Below are 16346 nucleotides of genomic sequence, written 5' to 3' on the forward strand. Positions count from 1 at the left end.
TTAACATCTTGTTATATCATTTACAAGCAAAAAGATCTACATTAAACACATTGCCTTGTGGGGAGATGACAAAGGGAGTGGCTGTGGGAGTAAGAGTGAATCAATCAACTTGTAAGAAAATGGAGAGGACTCACCTGGACAAATGATGACCATGTGTCAGGAGTAGAGGGTTAATGAACTCAGCCCTCAGCACCTGAGGTCCTAGGATAACAAAATAACAACCAAATTGAAGGGATGGGGGTGGGGGTGGAGAGAAAGGAGGGAAGGAGATAAGACAAGGAAGGAAGGAGGGAAGGAAGGAATGGAGAGAGAAAGGAAGGAAAAGGAGGGAGTGAGGAAAGAGGAAGGAAGGGGCAAGGGCGGGAAGGGGGAAGGAGGGAAAGAGGGAGGAAGAAAGGAACAAGACAGAAAGAACTTGAAGACATATTCTGATTCTGTTATAACTCTGGCAACTAAATAGATTTGTGATCTTGTGACAGCTCAGCTATCAAGACTCAGCTTCCAAATAAGCCAAAGTCTGAATAGTAAAGGCAGTGGTGGTGATGGTGTGTGTGTATGTGTGAAAGAGAGAGAAAGAGAGAGAGAGAAGGAAGGAAGGGTCAGAACTGTGGGGACTCCAAGCCAAATGGGGTCCAGTTCAATCCTCAGGGAAGGTGGCCAGTCTAAGGTAGGCAAGCTCTAAGAGTCCTAGGAGAGCTGGAGGTCAGGCTCCAGTTGGGTTTCACAGCCCAGCCGAGAGCCTGCTACTCTGGCTATGGGGTTTTGGCACAAGGTGTGGGTCAGGGGAGAAGACTCCAGCTCTTTGGATACTCACCTCAGGCATATTAGGTCGTAAATTTAGTCCACCCTGGGGAGTGGGTTCTGAATACAATACTGGGACCCTATTGACTCAGGGATTGAGCAGAAGCCTTGGGAAACAATGGATTAAAAATCTTCACAAGCAATCTTTGGATTCTTTGGGCAAATGTCATCATCCTTCTGTACTTAATTTCCATAATTTGGGGTTATAATACCTGTTCTGATTACCTCATTGGACTATTTTGCTGATCAATGAGATGACATACATAGCAACTCTGGAAAAATAAAGCAGCCATTACCTTAGTTATTAATATATTTAAGCAACTTCTTAGAAAATAATTCCTCCTTCCTATCTATTCCATTAGCTCAGTCTGCTGGGGAGGAAAAAAAAAAAAAGGAGCAGGTAAAGTCTCCAAACAGCCAATTCAGCCAATTGACTCTGAAACGCTTGAAAGAAAACCTTTTTTTGAAAGGTTTTTGAAAGAAAACAGCTTTTGCTATTTTGGTAATTTTCTTCAAAAGGAGCATGTATTATTACATCTAGTTTCATCCTTAAATGCTTAAAAATTAAATCAGTCCTTTCCCTTAGTTTTCAAGCATTTCTGAGCTGTAGCTCAGGACTGCCTGATTTTCAGCCGGCTCCCAGTGGGCTGTCCACACTGGTAACACTGGAGCTTTATCTGGTTGTGATCTGTCAGCTTCCACAAACATGAGAAATGGAGAATTTACTGAAGTTCACAAGTCAGTGGGCTTTATGTGTAAGGAAAGAAATATGAAGACCATTGTTTTAAAAGAATACAATAAATATGCTAGTATCATTTTCTGTTATCAAATAATTTAATACATTTCTAAAATACACTTTTCCTCACTTAAAAAATAATTTGAAAATTATAGCAGGGCCTAAGTAGAAAGTAAAATTCACTTTTAACCCAGCTAATATTTGGGACACACAAACACATGTATTACAGATATTATATTCAGTTTTGCAACATCAGGTTTAAATGGCATATATAATCCTGTGATCCACTGCTTTTAAATATACTATTTCATTAGCAGCACCTTTTTATGTTACTAAATTTTCCTCAGTAACATGAGTTTACTTTTAAAGTATTTATTTATTTTGAGAGAAAGAGAGAATGTGAGTGGGGAGAGGGGCAGAGAGAAAGGAGAGAGAGAATCCCAAGCAGGATCTGCACTATTAGCACAGGGCCTGACATGGGGCTCGATCTCATGAACCATGAGATCATGACTTGAGCTGAAATAAAGAGTCTGATTCTTAGCCAACTAAGCCACTCAGGTGCCCCTCAATAACATGATTTTTAAGTACCAAATACTATTCCATCATATACATGTACCACAATTGATTGACCTTTTCTATATTTCGGTTAGTTATATATTTTTTTCACTATTAAAAGTAACATTTTCATGAACATTCCTTCACGTACATCTTTAACTGATTGTTTCCTAGGGGATAGATTCATGAAATTTGAATCACTGGGAGAAGATATGCTAAGCTTTTTAAATCTCTTGATATATAGTTGCAAATTGTTTTTCAGAACCATTTTAAGATTCTATTCCAATCAGTACCAGCATTGAATCTCATCTTTAAAAAAAAATCCTTGCCTATTTGAGAAGTAAAGGGAACAAATTGTTTTGTTCTTCCCAGCATTCCTTTGGGGAACGTTCCTGCCTCTATTCCATAATCATTCAGATCAGACCCTAGAAGCACAAACAGTATTCAGTGATGACATGTATATTATATGCCTCCATGTCACGAAACCACATATTTTCTTGCTTAAATTGGCTTTGCATCATAAAAAAAGAAAGCTCTCACAATCCCTCTTGATTATTTTAGAAAATGTCTTATGCAAACAGCATCTTGCATTCATATTACTCTTCTAGAGGAATCTAGGCTTCACTGGGTCAGGGCTTCCCTTTCAGTGATGTAAAGCTCTCCAAAGTATATTTTCTTTTTGGATTTTTGGCTCCATACAGTGTCAGCCCCTGATGTATCCTATGCAGATGGTGGTATATATAGCTCAGTGTGTAATAACTTATGGAAGGAAATTATGTCAAAAGCATAGGCTGGACCCCCAGTGTGAGGTGAGTAGGGGTGTGATGGAAAATATCATGTGATCCCACTAAAAACACACAAGAGACAGAGGTAAAAAAAAAAAAAAAAAAAAAAAAGAGGGTGTGGAATGAAGCAAAGCCACAAGAGGACTGTTTTTCAGAGTTTGAGATGTACTTTCCTTTTAAACAAAAGCAGGTCCTGACATAAAAGACACATTGATTTTCACTGTCTGGTTTGATTGAGGAGAGAGGCAGGGGTGAACTAGGGGAAAAACCCAGAAATCTTTGGGAGGGCATGATGAAAAGCCTACGTGCACAAAAGCCTGGACTCAAAGATTCGGGTTCAAGAAACCTCCAGTGAAAATTGGCATCTCTTACTGGGTGAGGGCAGGTTCCATCTAAGAGCAACCTACAATTTACCTGTTCACACATTGCTCCTGTTTGAAGGCTCGTTGTCAATGAGTTAAATAGCATTTTTTCATTATTGACTACAAAAGTTAAATACCCATGATGGTTGTTTGCTAAGGAGTTATGATATGGTAGGCGGTGGTGGGGGTAGGGATGGGGAATGCACGCTTCAGCTTGGAAAAGAGTGCTTAAATCTCTCTCGGTTAGCCATTCCTAAAAAAAAAAGTACCTTATTTGTAACTCAAGGCTCCATGGCTTCCCTTTGGCAGCTCCTGGAATTGTTTGCATCAAGACTGGATGGAAACAGCCAGTCTCTAGAGGGTTTGCCTGGCAAACTTTACAGAATAGTTGTTCTGAGTCACCGCTGGGAAGAGATGCTGAAGGGAAAGAAAAAGGCATAAACTAACAATTACAGGCTAAGAGAAATACCCCAATTAACTTCCTGTTTTAGCAAAAGTTAAATGTGTGCACTCCCTAACCACCACTATAATGACCGTTCCAGCTAGGAAGCTATTATTTCTCAGTCCTAACCCACCTTTCTGTATAATATTTAGTGATACCAGAGCACATTTCTGCTTCGCCAGATGGCTCTCTGTTAGGCTGTTCAAGAGAGGTTGCAACAGGGACACAGTGGTGCCAGGAAGGCAGTCACGACTTCCCAGCCAGTGAGGCACTTGGGTGGGGTGGGCTGCTTTCTGCACTGACCACCTCACTGATACCATAGGATTCTCTTAGTTTTCTTTCAGATGCCTAGATAACAACTTTCTATCGAGTTAATAGTTTTTGATATTAAATGTATTCTGTATGAATAACTGGTATGTGTTCTGACCCCTGACTGATTCATGAGCCTACATAGGTCTTTACATACAACTGGCCGGGAAAGACATAATCGCCTCTCTTTTTGATAGGGTGTGTTAGCTTATCTGTCCTAAATATGAAAAAATAAACAAAATGGGGTATGTCCGTACAATGGAATGGACTATGACTTGGCATAAAAAACAATGGATAGATACTGAAAGCATTATGTTAAGTGAAAGAAGCCAGCCACGAAAGGCTACGTCTTACATGATTCCAATTACATGGAATTTCAAAATAGGCAAATATATAGAAACAGAAAGTAGATTAGTGGTTGCTTTGGGTGGGAGTGAGGGGGAGGAGATGGACAAAGGAGAGGATTGGGGATTGATTATTCACAGGAATTTTTAATGCAAGATGAAAATGTTCTAAAATGAGATTGTGGTGTTGGGTGCACAACCTGTTAATACACTAAAAAACATTGGCTTGTATGCTTTGAATGGGTAAATGGTATGGTGTGTGAATTATATATGGAAAAAAACTGTTCAAAATGGCACAACAGATTTGGCCTATAGGCCAATTTTGCTGACTCTTGCTCTAAACTTATCCAAATTGTATCTATCATTGAAGAATCATATCAATGAATTTTAAAAACCAGTCTCTGGAGGCCTATGATTTCTAATACTCTATTTATGTTCTTAGCTGTTCTGTAAATATTTATTGAGACCTAGCAAATGTTAGAAGCTGTGCTAAGTATTTGGGTTATAATGATTAGCTGGACACAGTTCTCATCCTAAAGTAGTTTATAATCTGGTAACAAAAACAGGTGTAGCCAAATAATCAGTGTAAAATGATAGGGCATATATATGGTGCATGTTATTGGTAGAAAGAAGGGCTATTTAAACTTTCCTTTGATGGCTGGATGTTGAGGGAGTGCTGATCAGAGAAAGTGGCAGAGTGGTGAGTCCTAAAAGGCCATGTGGGAGTTCTCCAGTGGGCAGAGGAAAAGGGCATTGCACACAGAGAGAAGGGTGAGAGCCGAGGTTGGAGGTAGGAATCAGCACCACGCATCTGGGAACTTAAGTAGTTCCATAGGCAGAAAGCAGAAGGGGGATGGCCCTGAGAGGAGAGTTGGGCTTGAAAATGCACCCCTCTTTTTTTAATCTCAACAATCCTTCCTCTCCTTTGCTCCCAATTCCAATGTAAATGTCCTTCTCTGTCCTCAGTCTCCTTTGCCAGCCTTTGCTCAGTCTTCTTTTTAGTATCTTCCTCTTGTTTCTCTACCATGACGGTTTCTATAAAAGTATTGTCTATTTGCTGTTCTTCACCAAATATTTTGTTACATCTTTCCCACTGTTACCACCAGTTTGGCAGAGTGTTCTGACTCATCTCTTTGATGTGTTAGCCTTCTTAAGCGTTTTGGTTCCTAAAAATCCAGAGGTTAGTGTTATGCTACGTTGTGCTTTCTGTACTTACCAAGGACAAACACTTATTAGTATTCAAAAATGATACATTCTTATATTTTCTCCCTGATGTTTTTCTTGAAATCAGGAAGACAGAGCACAGGGGTCCTGTGACTGGGCCATCCATTAGACATGACTATCATAGTGTGGTTCCTGGAATCTCCCAGGGTCATGTCTTTTGCTTGGATACCAGATTTGTCAAATGAATAATGTGGTCCTTCTGCCCAAAGTACTTTTTAGATTTTACCCACAATGACACTGGCACTTCGTTATTTCAGGCACAGGAAACCACACGCCTTGGCATTGCAGTTGTGAAATTAACACACCTAAGCCATGATATTCTCTCTGCCAGGGTGTAATCTCACCAGGTAGTGACCAAGTCCAAGAATATTTCGTGGAGTTAGAGTTGAGTAAGGGAAGAAGTGACAGGTAGCAGAGAAGGGAAGAAGAAAGTCAAGATGATCTAAAAAAAAAGGAGTGGTGTAGGGTGGGTGGGGTTGGTTAGGGATGAAATTCAAAACAGTTTATGTTAAGAGTGAGTTATCTACAGTGGGGGAAAGTTTGCCATCGCCTTTAATAAGCCACTCATTTCTAAAGCCAGTCATAAAATTTCTTAAAATTAGAAGAGTGAGGTTGATGTCTGTTGAGGACAATACTGGGGTGGTGTGTGGGCATCGGTGTCAGCTGATGGGAGGCAGTTCGGTGGGTCCCAGGTAAGCCAGCTAAGCTTGCACGCCCACTGCGGTGATGGAGGGGGAGACGCGGCTGCTCATGGCACAGATGCCTATAGGGCTTTCCTAAAAGATGCCGCCTGAGGAATTTGCGTTCAGTGGCTTGTCAGCATTTCTTTCAAATTTTATTTTCAATAAATATTCATATCACAATCATTATCAAAGATTAGTCCTAGAAATTAAAGTTTCTTTTTTAGTTATGTCCCCAATGTATCTTGTCAGCATTATGAAAATGAATGTTTCCTTGAAAATGGATTTTGGGAGAGCAGGAAATGTCTCTGGGGGTGGGGGTGGGGTGGGGGGGGAATGGTGGAAGTATCTCTCCAGCCCACTTGTAGTGAGAGCTGACTCTCCCCACCTCCCCTTCCTCCCCTTCCTCCAGCTCACCAGCAGCATTGAAAGGCCCACCCTGACTCTCCCTGCTTTCCATGCTTTGTTTTCTTTCTATGAAAACATAACTCTCATAATCTCAAATATCCCTTGACCTGCCAGGTTTGTATTACTTTCGAAAGTCAAAGATTCTGAGTAGAAACAGATATCAAGCCTCCCCCTGAGCTTTCTTTTCCTTTCTATTCCTTCACTCTCTCCTGACCTCTAACCCTACCCTTTCCCCAAGAACGACCAACAAAGTTCCCAGCTACCAAATGAGCCCTAAATGAATTCAAATAGCTACCTGAGCTCGGGGACTCTCTACATGAGTAGGGTCTGAACCCCCAGTTCAACCAGCCAAGGGCTACACTGTACTTACCATCTCTGATATTACTTTGTATTAATCTAAGTCACGAAATAAATCAGCTAGTGACAAACCTGGTCATGCCCCAAACACAGTGCCAGTGTAGGGCATCAATTCCTATCACTGGAGGCTCAGTGTCTCCCTGAGGCCACGCTTCTTTTCCCAGGGAATTGTTGACACACATTTTTTTCAGCGCATCTTCAAGGGCTGCAGCCCAGTGCGGTCCACTGGGAAGGTGAAAATCTTATTCTTGAATTTCTCATTAATATTCATCTTCATGTCCTCCCTTCCTCTGGGATAGCCCAGCAAATCCCGGTTCAAGTGCAGCTGGCCTCGCTGTGCCAACACTGCCCTAAGATGTTGTGATCCCAGAACTGACTTTAGTCAAGTTTGGTAATGAGCTGAATCACATAAAGTGCTGAATTATTCAGGAGACCTCCCTCCTCACCTGCACAGGAAACTGAGGAGACTGTTGAAACTGAGGAGCCATTGAAGAAAGGAAGCAAAGACAATTTGCGAAGCCTGGCTTATTTTACTTAAGGAATCCCCCTTCACAGGCTCCCTGGCAATGCCTGCAATTAAGCTCCTGCCCTGCCCCCTCCCCAGCATGAAGGACTCACTGGGTAGCTGTGGTTTTAGGAGTCTTTCTGTGCAAACATCATTAAACTTCAGATTCCTCAGGGTAAAAGGCAAGTGGGGAATGAGAGTTGCCTGCCTGGGAGATGCTGAAGATGGGAGATGCTCAGAACACTGAGCAATAAAGCCATGCACTGATTTCAAATTTCTCTCTTGTTTTTTCTCTGGCTTTCAATCAAGACTTCTGTGTGCCTATTGGGGCACCTGGGTGGTTCAGTCAGTTGAGCGTCCGACTTCAGCTCAGGTCATGATCTCGCGGTTCATGGGTTCGAGCCCTGCGTTGGGCTCTGTGCTGACAGCTTGGAGCCTGGATCCTGCTTCCGATTCTGTGTCTCCCTTTCTCTCTGACCCTCCCTTGCTCATGCTGTCTCTCTCTCTCAGAAATAAATAAAATATTTTTTAAAAATTTAAAAAAAAGACTTCTGTGTGCCCAGTGCTGGGCAGTAGAAGGGAGGGGGGAATGCAGAGATGTGGGGTTGGGGGGATTTGGAGTAGGTGGTGTGTGTGTGTGAAGGCTGAGGAAGGTCATACAAGGTGGGAGAAGTTGGCAGGTCTTAGCTTCTCTTTATTACAACCCCAGGACCATTTGAAGCATGTCACCAGGAACCATTGGTAGACAAAACTGCCTCATAGGTCCTTCAGCATCTCTCTGTAGTGGGGTTTCAGTGTTTCCCTCCAGCTAGCAGGTCAAAGGGGGCAGAACAACACTGCTATGGTCCGGATGTCAGGCTGACTCCCGCCCATATCATCAGCTTTGCAGGATGAGGGCTGGAATATCCTATTTATCTTGGACTTGAAACTGCTTCCCATTGTCTAAGGCAGTGATTCATGGAGGTATCAAGATTCACAACTATGAAGGGGTATGGCAAGAAATTTATTACTTATAATACTTACAATGAAATTTGCTGATGGTTTGCTTAAAGAAGTGAAATGCATTCCATATAATCCCTAGAATGTTGTCCCTGACATTGACCCACATTTGGATATGCTTTCCTGCTTCAGAGTGAGGATGATTGAGTTACAACCACCATACTAAGCATACATTGCCAGTGAGCGTCATCCATTGGGTAGTGGGGCCTGCTGATCCAAGGGAGGCATTTCACCATTCCCCATGGAGGAGACTGAAAATGAGAAGCAACAACAGTAACAATAAATGCAACCAGACAGGCAAAGGCTGAATGGGTCTGTAGGATTCTATCTCTTACACTGATCCTGACTGGTAGAGGTGGCATGAGGGGAGGGATAGGGGCTGTGTCTGGGCTCCTTTGGTGCCATCTGCTAGGGTGAGGGTGGTGGACACCACCTAGTATTTGACACGCATAAACACTCTGATGGACTTTCACAGCCAACTTCATTTCCACTTTCCTTAGTCCCTTTTCTTCAACCTTTTCCCCAGGAAGAAGAAAGCAGAGTGAGACCCACCAATGTCTATTGCTCTTCCCATCAGCCTAGGAGGAAGGAACTCCATGCAGTTTTGTCCCTTCTGCACTGTGTCAAGTCTGACAGGTACCTTCCAGGCCACTGGGCAAGTCCTTGGTACTCCTCCACCTCCCTCCCTCCTCCCTCCGGTGGGCATATGATATTACTTTTGTTGTGATTAAAGCTTGGAAGCAGGTGTATTTCGGCTGAATTTAAAAAACCCTAAGGGGTGCCTGGGTGGCTTAGTCGGTTGGGCGTCTGACATTCTCTTAGGTCATGATCTCACGGTTCATGGGTTCGAGCCCCCCGTCGGGCTCTGTGCTGACTGCCAGCTCAGAGCCCAGAGACTGTTTCAGTCTGTGACTCCCTCTCTCTCTGACCCTCCCCTGCTCACACTGTCTCTCACTCTCTCCTAGAAATAAATAAAACATTAAAAATTTTTTAAAAAATAAAAAACCCTAAAAAAATTTCCATGGTGACACTGGTGACCATTATATACCAAGCCCGGAAAAGCCATTGTGGTTTTTAATTATATCATACACAAATTGTACATTTATATTTTCGCTCCAGACTTTCTTTGTTCCATGCCCAGAGAGGTGGAAGGGACAGGGATGATAGACTGCTTCACATACTCAAGAGCCTCCAAACTCTCTCACTAGATAAAAAGAGAATGAAAGATCCTTGACAGGTTCAAATCAGCCATTCATGGTTTTTCCAGCGGAGCAAATGAATGTCCAGTTTCATAACTTTCTTAGAATTCCTCCCTGCTATGCTATACCATGATCCCTTCAACGACGAGCTTAGTCCTGGTGTCTGTCATGAGTTTTAAATCTGACAGTGGCTTTTAATTAAATCCTTGTTTATCATTCAGTTAATGGGCTAAGACTAATGATGAAGGGAAAAACAGGCTTTCAGTGATTTTCTCACCCATCATATGATACTTGAGAAAAATAATAAAGTGATTTGCTCAAGGGTGAGTTAGTATAAATGCCATTTCCTCTATTTATTCTCTTACATGATTTCTGGAATGAGTTGGGACAGCCACTGTGCTTGGGTACATCAAGAAATTGCTATAAATCTGTCCAGAGGAGCTCAGAGACATCCAACATCTCCCTCCAGCCAGGAGCTGCTGCTAGGTCTGGGCAAGCAGCCATCTGCAGTGTGATCCTTGAAATATGAGATGACAAATCTTCAGGGTCACCTTTCTTTCTTTTCTTTTTTTCAAGTGTTTGTGCTGGACACGTTAGGCACATTTGTATTAAATGCACACTGGTTAGCCAGATTCACCTGGCCTCATTTCCTTTGTGTCTGCCTTCTCCACCCCTCTGCCTCAAATTTCTAAACATTGAGCAGGGTTTTGAGAGTTAGGAGTTCTCTTCTCTGCAGCAAAATATGTGACCTTGAGATAGTTGCTCAGTCACTTGGTACCTCAGTGGGGTAATCATACTATTCTCTGAACTATCAAAATGAAGTATTGTGAAAATCAGTTATGGAAGTAGAGGTTTAATATAAAAACAAAAGAAGAAGCCGGGAGCCTCTGACTATCTGAGGATATACTTGGACATACTTCCCTGAGCCCTGGGCTGGAAGGTGGCACATGGATACCAGACGGATGGTGGGGATGTTCATGGTCATTATAACAGGGTACATTGAAAATTCAATGACTCTGAGGCTTGTCATGGGAACACCCACAGAAGCTGAGCTTGTAAGTGGACTGTCACAGGCATAAAAATGTTTCTAATCTTCCTTGCTTAATCCAAGCCACCAATCTTGACTTGACTCACCAAGACTCTATTTGGTCTTGCAGGAGGAAGGTTGGAGATAAGATGTGATGCATCCTACAAGTAGACCATTTGCTTGCATTGGAAAGGAGAATCTAGTTTGAGCATTTTGAAGCCTCCATATTGAGAAATCCTAAGTCCTACAGACTCCATGGATAGAATTCTAAGGCTCTGTGAACTTCGACGGAAAAAAAATCACATCTTTATTTTCATGAAACTTTATCTGAAATTAAGTATTTTCTTCAATTATAAATGTAGGCAATAAACCTCAATAGTTTTGGCAGTGCCTGTGTCTTTGTTATTATCAGAAATTGAAGATATTTTCATATGATATGGCTATTGTTGCACATACCTTAATATATTACACTGATCGCTGCTTTGAAATTGCAAAAGTTATTAGGCCAGCCGTTAGCACTGGATGAGTTAATAAAAAAGCACATGTATAACCTATATCGCACATTTGATTAAAAATTTTTCTATTTCAATATAATTGGTTTCCTTTGAAACTCTATGTATTTGACTTTGTGTATTTAAAAACATTATTCTGTGAAGGGGTCATTATTATTCTGTGAAGGTTAAGACTGCCTGCCCCAGAATCTGCCTGATGCCTCCCAGGGCCTGAGGCAGCAGCTTTGAACAGGGGGCAGAGTCCAGGCCTTCCTTCTGAATTATAGTCAGAAAGCTTAGGGCCGAGCCCTGGGTTCACCTCTTTCTAGCTGTGGGCTCATTTAGCTTTTGGAGCTTCCATTTCCTCCCCGTAAAAAGGAAATAATAATTCCCCATGTGTTTTGTGGGGAGATCAAATGAAATAATAAGTATCAGGATGCTTTGTAAACTGTAGAGTGCTGTAGAAATGTGAGGTATTAATATTCAGCGGTGCCAGACCCTTCTTTTACTTAGCATCAGACCAGTGATAAAAGGCAAATGGAAGGAAATAATCAGGGGCCCAGATGTTTTGTGTGCAAGACACTGGAGAAGAAAAGTACGTGTGTGGCTTAGATTACAGAACGTTTGTATGTATGCTTAAGAATATAATGGAATCAGACAAAGCTGGGCAAAAATCCCTGCTCTGCCACATACTAGCTAAGTGTCTATAGCAAATTGTTCAAACTCTTTGAGTCTCAGTTTGCTTATCTGAAAAATGGGGATGATAGCTACTTAGCAAAGCTACTGGTGAGGATTAAATAGAATTTATTCCTATGCCAGCGTGTAGGACCTAAGATTTCTGTTTGCATGCTTTTCCAGGCATGCTGTTTCTTAACAAGAGAGGGCAAATGAGAGAAGTAGAAAGGGGCACAAGAAATGTCCATAGAATTTTCTAATGAGTTATGACTCCAGAAGTTTTCTTTTTCAACAGTGTGTTTTAGATGAGTTTCACCAACGAAATTTACTGTGAGCATTGATGAGTTTGACCTTCATCCTGGTGGGCTGCAGGGTTCACTTGGTGTTCCTGGAAACCTCATAATGCTCTAACCCACGCTTCTGTCCAGTATATGGATATTTAATTTTGAATTAACTAAAATTAAGAAAAATTTAAAATTTTTTCCTTAGCTGCACTAGTCACATTTCTTTTTAAATCTTTTTTCTTTTCTTTCCTTTTTTAATTTTTTGAATGTTAATTAATTTATTTATTTTTGAGAGAGACAGAGCATGAGCAAGGGGGTGGGGGCAGAGAGAGAAGGAGACACAGAATCTGAAGCAGCCTCCAGGCTCTTAGCTGTCATCACAGAGCCCGATGCAGGGCTCAAACCCAAGGACCATGATATCATGACCTGAGCCGAAGTCCGACACTCAACAGACTGAGCCACCCAGGCGTCCCATACTAGTCACATGTCAAGTGTTCAGGAGTCACACGTGGCTAGTGGCTGCCACAGAACTGTGGAACATTGCCATTGTTGTGCAGGCTCTATTGGACAGCACTGTGACTAGGAGTGAAAAGCTAAGTCTTCCCTAACAACGTAGCCTAAATGTGTAGGGTCATGGACATAAAATATGGCAACAAGCAGCCTGGTATATACCTTCCCAACCCTCTACTGCGACCCCGTCTAAATCTCAGCAGGCCCCAGATACGGGGATGGAAGGCACGTACTGAAGAGTTACTTGTGTGGAGCATGAGTGCCACCACACAGTGCCTCTAGACCTCGCCACAATCCGTGAGGGAGGGTCTGTCCACCTCTGTTCTTCCTTTTCTACTCCCTCTGTCCCATTTCTCACAGAGTCTGATTATTCTGGCGAGGAGCTAGGGCCCTATCTTCTGTTATTTCACCTACGTCCAGATTTATCTAATCAGAATTTAAATTGGGAAAGGATTGTCGGAGAAGTAGTGATGCCAGTACAGCTTTCTCTTTGTCTGTATCACAAAAGAGTGGAGCCTTGTACCCACTTCCTTTGATATGGTAATATCACTAATCTTATTTGCAAAAGCTCATTCAACCAGGGGAATGGGAGTCACAAAACCAGCTGTCCTGATCTGATGGATTTCTCAGCAAAGTTAAGCACGCGTTCTGCCTCAGTTTCTCCTTTTTAGCATGGGAATGTCACTTCTCACCTCTCACCAGCTTCCAAGTTTGTGGGGGCATCATGAAAAGGAAGTGGTTTATAAAATCACCCTTACCAACTAAGAAGCTAATTTACCATCTCTTTCAAGATTCTTCTACCTGCCTTCCTTTTCTCAACACAGTCCCACCCTTCTCTCCCACCAGCTTGTCTGTTTTCCAAAACCAAAGAACTAACTTCTATTTACGTAGAAGGTATCTCTGTGGATTCAAGGTGAGGGTCACTGGAAAGGAGGGGGAAACTATAACCTAGGAAAACTTGTCAGTCACCTCATACACAAGATGCTTTAGGTAGGGTAATGCTAGCTGCCTTAACCAATAAACCCCAACACAGCCAACGGTTGAACACAATGGAAACTTACTCTTCATTCTCATAAAGTCCCACCTTATGTTTCATGAGAGGCTTTCCATGGTGAATTTTGCAAACACAAAAGCACTTTCGTTAGTGTCTCTACCTGCTAGATCTTCTAAAATCAGCCAGCAGATTGGGCAGCAAGAGTCGATACTGTGCAGAAGCTTGACGTGGGCCACACTGGAAGCAGTCTGTGACACTTTCTTTGCCGAATGTACTGTCTGCAGTCTGATCTACCACACGAGGACTTGGGACTGGCTATGACCAAGTCTGTCTTGGATCCACAGTTCTCTTCTTCGGCCAACACCAAGGATGCGAGGGCTTGTCAAGCCACCACCACCCTCAGTGTCTGTTGTTTACTGAGAGTAGAACTCCGTCTCAGCTGAGTGGGGTTGGTCCAGGATTGTGGGTGGTTCCCCCACCTCTACCAGGAATCCCGGCCAGAGAGGGTACCAAGGGGGCCCTCATCCGTGGCCTTAGCATGGAGACCGTCTCCCAGATTTCCGTTTCTTTCTTGATAGACTAGACACTGGGCAGTGTGAGCTTAGAGAGACACCTGTCCTCAGAGAGCTACAAGAATTCCCCCTGAAAACTGATGAGCAACATCTTGGCCAGCCTAGAAGTACCATCGGTAAGAGTGAGGGAGGGGGACCCTCGGGTAGCTCTAGCCCTCGGCACTTTGAGGCAAGTCCTCAAAGACTGTTCTTCCGATAGAAGATAGAAGATAGAATTGCAGTGGCAGATGTTTCAGATCAGCTAAGCTGCCCCTCCCCCCCCCAGGATTCTCTCTAGCAGTCTCTCTCCCGTCAAGTTGGTGTCAGCTCAGGCAAGGCAAACTAATTTTAATCTGAGGGCAAGTAAAAACACAATTTAGAAGGTAAATCTGTTTCCCCCAAAGTATACAGTTCTTTGTTCACTTGTGCATTTTTTTAAGCATCTGTAAAGACAAAAGACATGCATTTGTCAATACAGAGACAGCTGCTCATTTGTTTGTGGAGTTTGCAATTAAATACTCAGCTTCTGCTGCCCAGTGTGATATATTTTGGAGGGCAGGAGAGAAAAGAAGAATTTTAACTCAAAGCATTTAGCAGAGAGAGAAGCAAAACCCTGAACAGGCCCTGAATGTTCTTTGAATAGAAATGTTGGCATGAAAGACCTCGGATCTAAATTGTCCCCCAGGGTGGGGCTGCTTTTTGCTCGATGTTATCTTAGCAGCTTCCCATTCCCCCTGAAGAAGCCAGCAGATCAAGATGGATGAGCTTTTCCATTTGCCTAAATATTTAAAGCTATCAGCGGGCTCCTGCCTTTCCTGAAGGCTGTGGTTTAACTCCTCAGAGGCAGTCTGGCCAACATTTGTATAGACCAGACACAGTGAAACAGCAGGGCTTGGTCACCAGCACACAGGGGACTTGTCTGCCTGCTTCCCTCTTCTGGGGGGCACGAAGCTCTTTAGTATGCCCTACTTAGCTTGCAATTCAGAGAAGGTCACTCTGTTCCCAAGAAGGTACTCAGTCATAATAGATATGGTTAGAATGATAGCCCAGAGGCTGTGGGTTAGGAAAACACATTTATTAGAGAAGGCTGGAGACCGCAATAATTAAGTGACACAAATGAACACAAGTTAATGCAATCTCAATTGCATTGTATGTACTCGTCGCTTCCTTCCACCTCTCCCTGCAGCAGTCCGGGCTAGAGAAAGCATGGACAGGAGAGGAGCAGTTCTGGAATTTGAGGCCTCCCCCCAATACCTCCTGGAAAGTTAGTCTTGAAAGTGGAGGCAGCAAGGACTTGGATCTGCTATGTTCTGTCCCCAGACTCAGCTGACAGATTTTGTGTAACTTTGGACAGGCCTTTCTATACTTCGGTTTCAAGGCTTGCCAGGTCCAGATCCAGAATCCTTATCCCTAGTGTGTGTGTGTGTGTGTGTGTGTGTGTGTGTGTGTGTTTGTTTATTTATTTATTTGTTTATTTAGGGAGACGGAGCACAAGCAGGGGAGAGGCAGAGAGAAGGAGAGACAGAATCCCAGGCAGGCTCTGCACCTTGGGAGCAGAGCCCAATGTGGAGCTCGAACTCATGAACTGTGAGGTAATGACCTGAGCAGACATCAAGAGTTAAACGCTTAACTGAGTCACTCAGGTACCTTTCCCTAGTATATTTTGAAGATCACAAAGTGATTGTTAAAAAAAAATCATTAAAAAAAATAGCACAAAAAATAACTGCAATGATATACTTACAGAGTTTTATCATCCATTTGGTCTCTATTTTTAAAAATGTTTTGAAGTATAGTTTACACACAACTACATTCAGGTGTACAACATCGTGATTGGACAAATCTATATGTTATGCTGTGCTCACCCCAAGTGTAGCTACCATCTGTCACCATACTCATACCATACCCACCATACTTATACCCTCACTCATACCATCAGTAAGAGTGAGGGAGGGGGACCCTCGGGTAGCTCTAGCTCTCATCACTTTGAGGCAAGTCCTCAAAGGCTGTTCTTCTGACAGAAGATAGAATCATTGACTATATTCCCTCTGCAGTGTCTTTTATCTCTGTGACTTCTTTATTCTGTAACTGGAAGCCTGGAATTCAATGCT

The sequence above is a fragment of the Hyaena hyaena genome, unplaced genomic scaffold, assembly GCF_003009895.1.
Source record: "Hyaena hyaena isolate Hyena2069 unplaced genomic scaffold, ASM300989v1 scaffold_852, whole genome shotgun sequence".
NCBI lineage: Eukaryota > Metazoa > Chordata > Mammalia > Carnivora > Hyaenidae > Hyaena > Hyaena hyaena.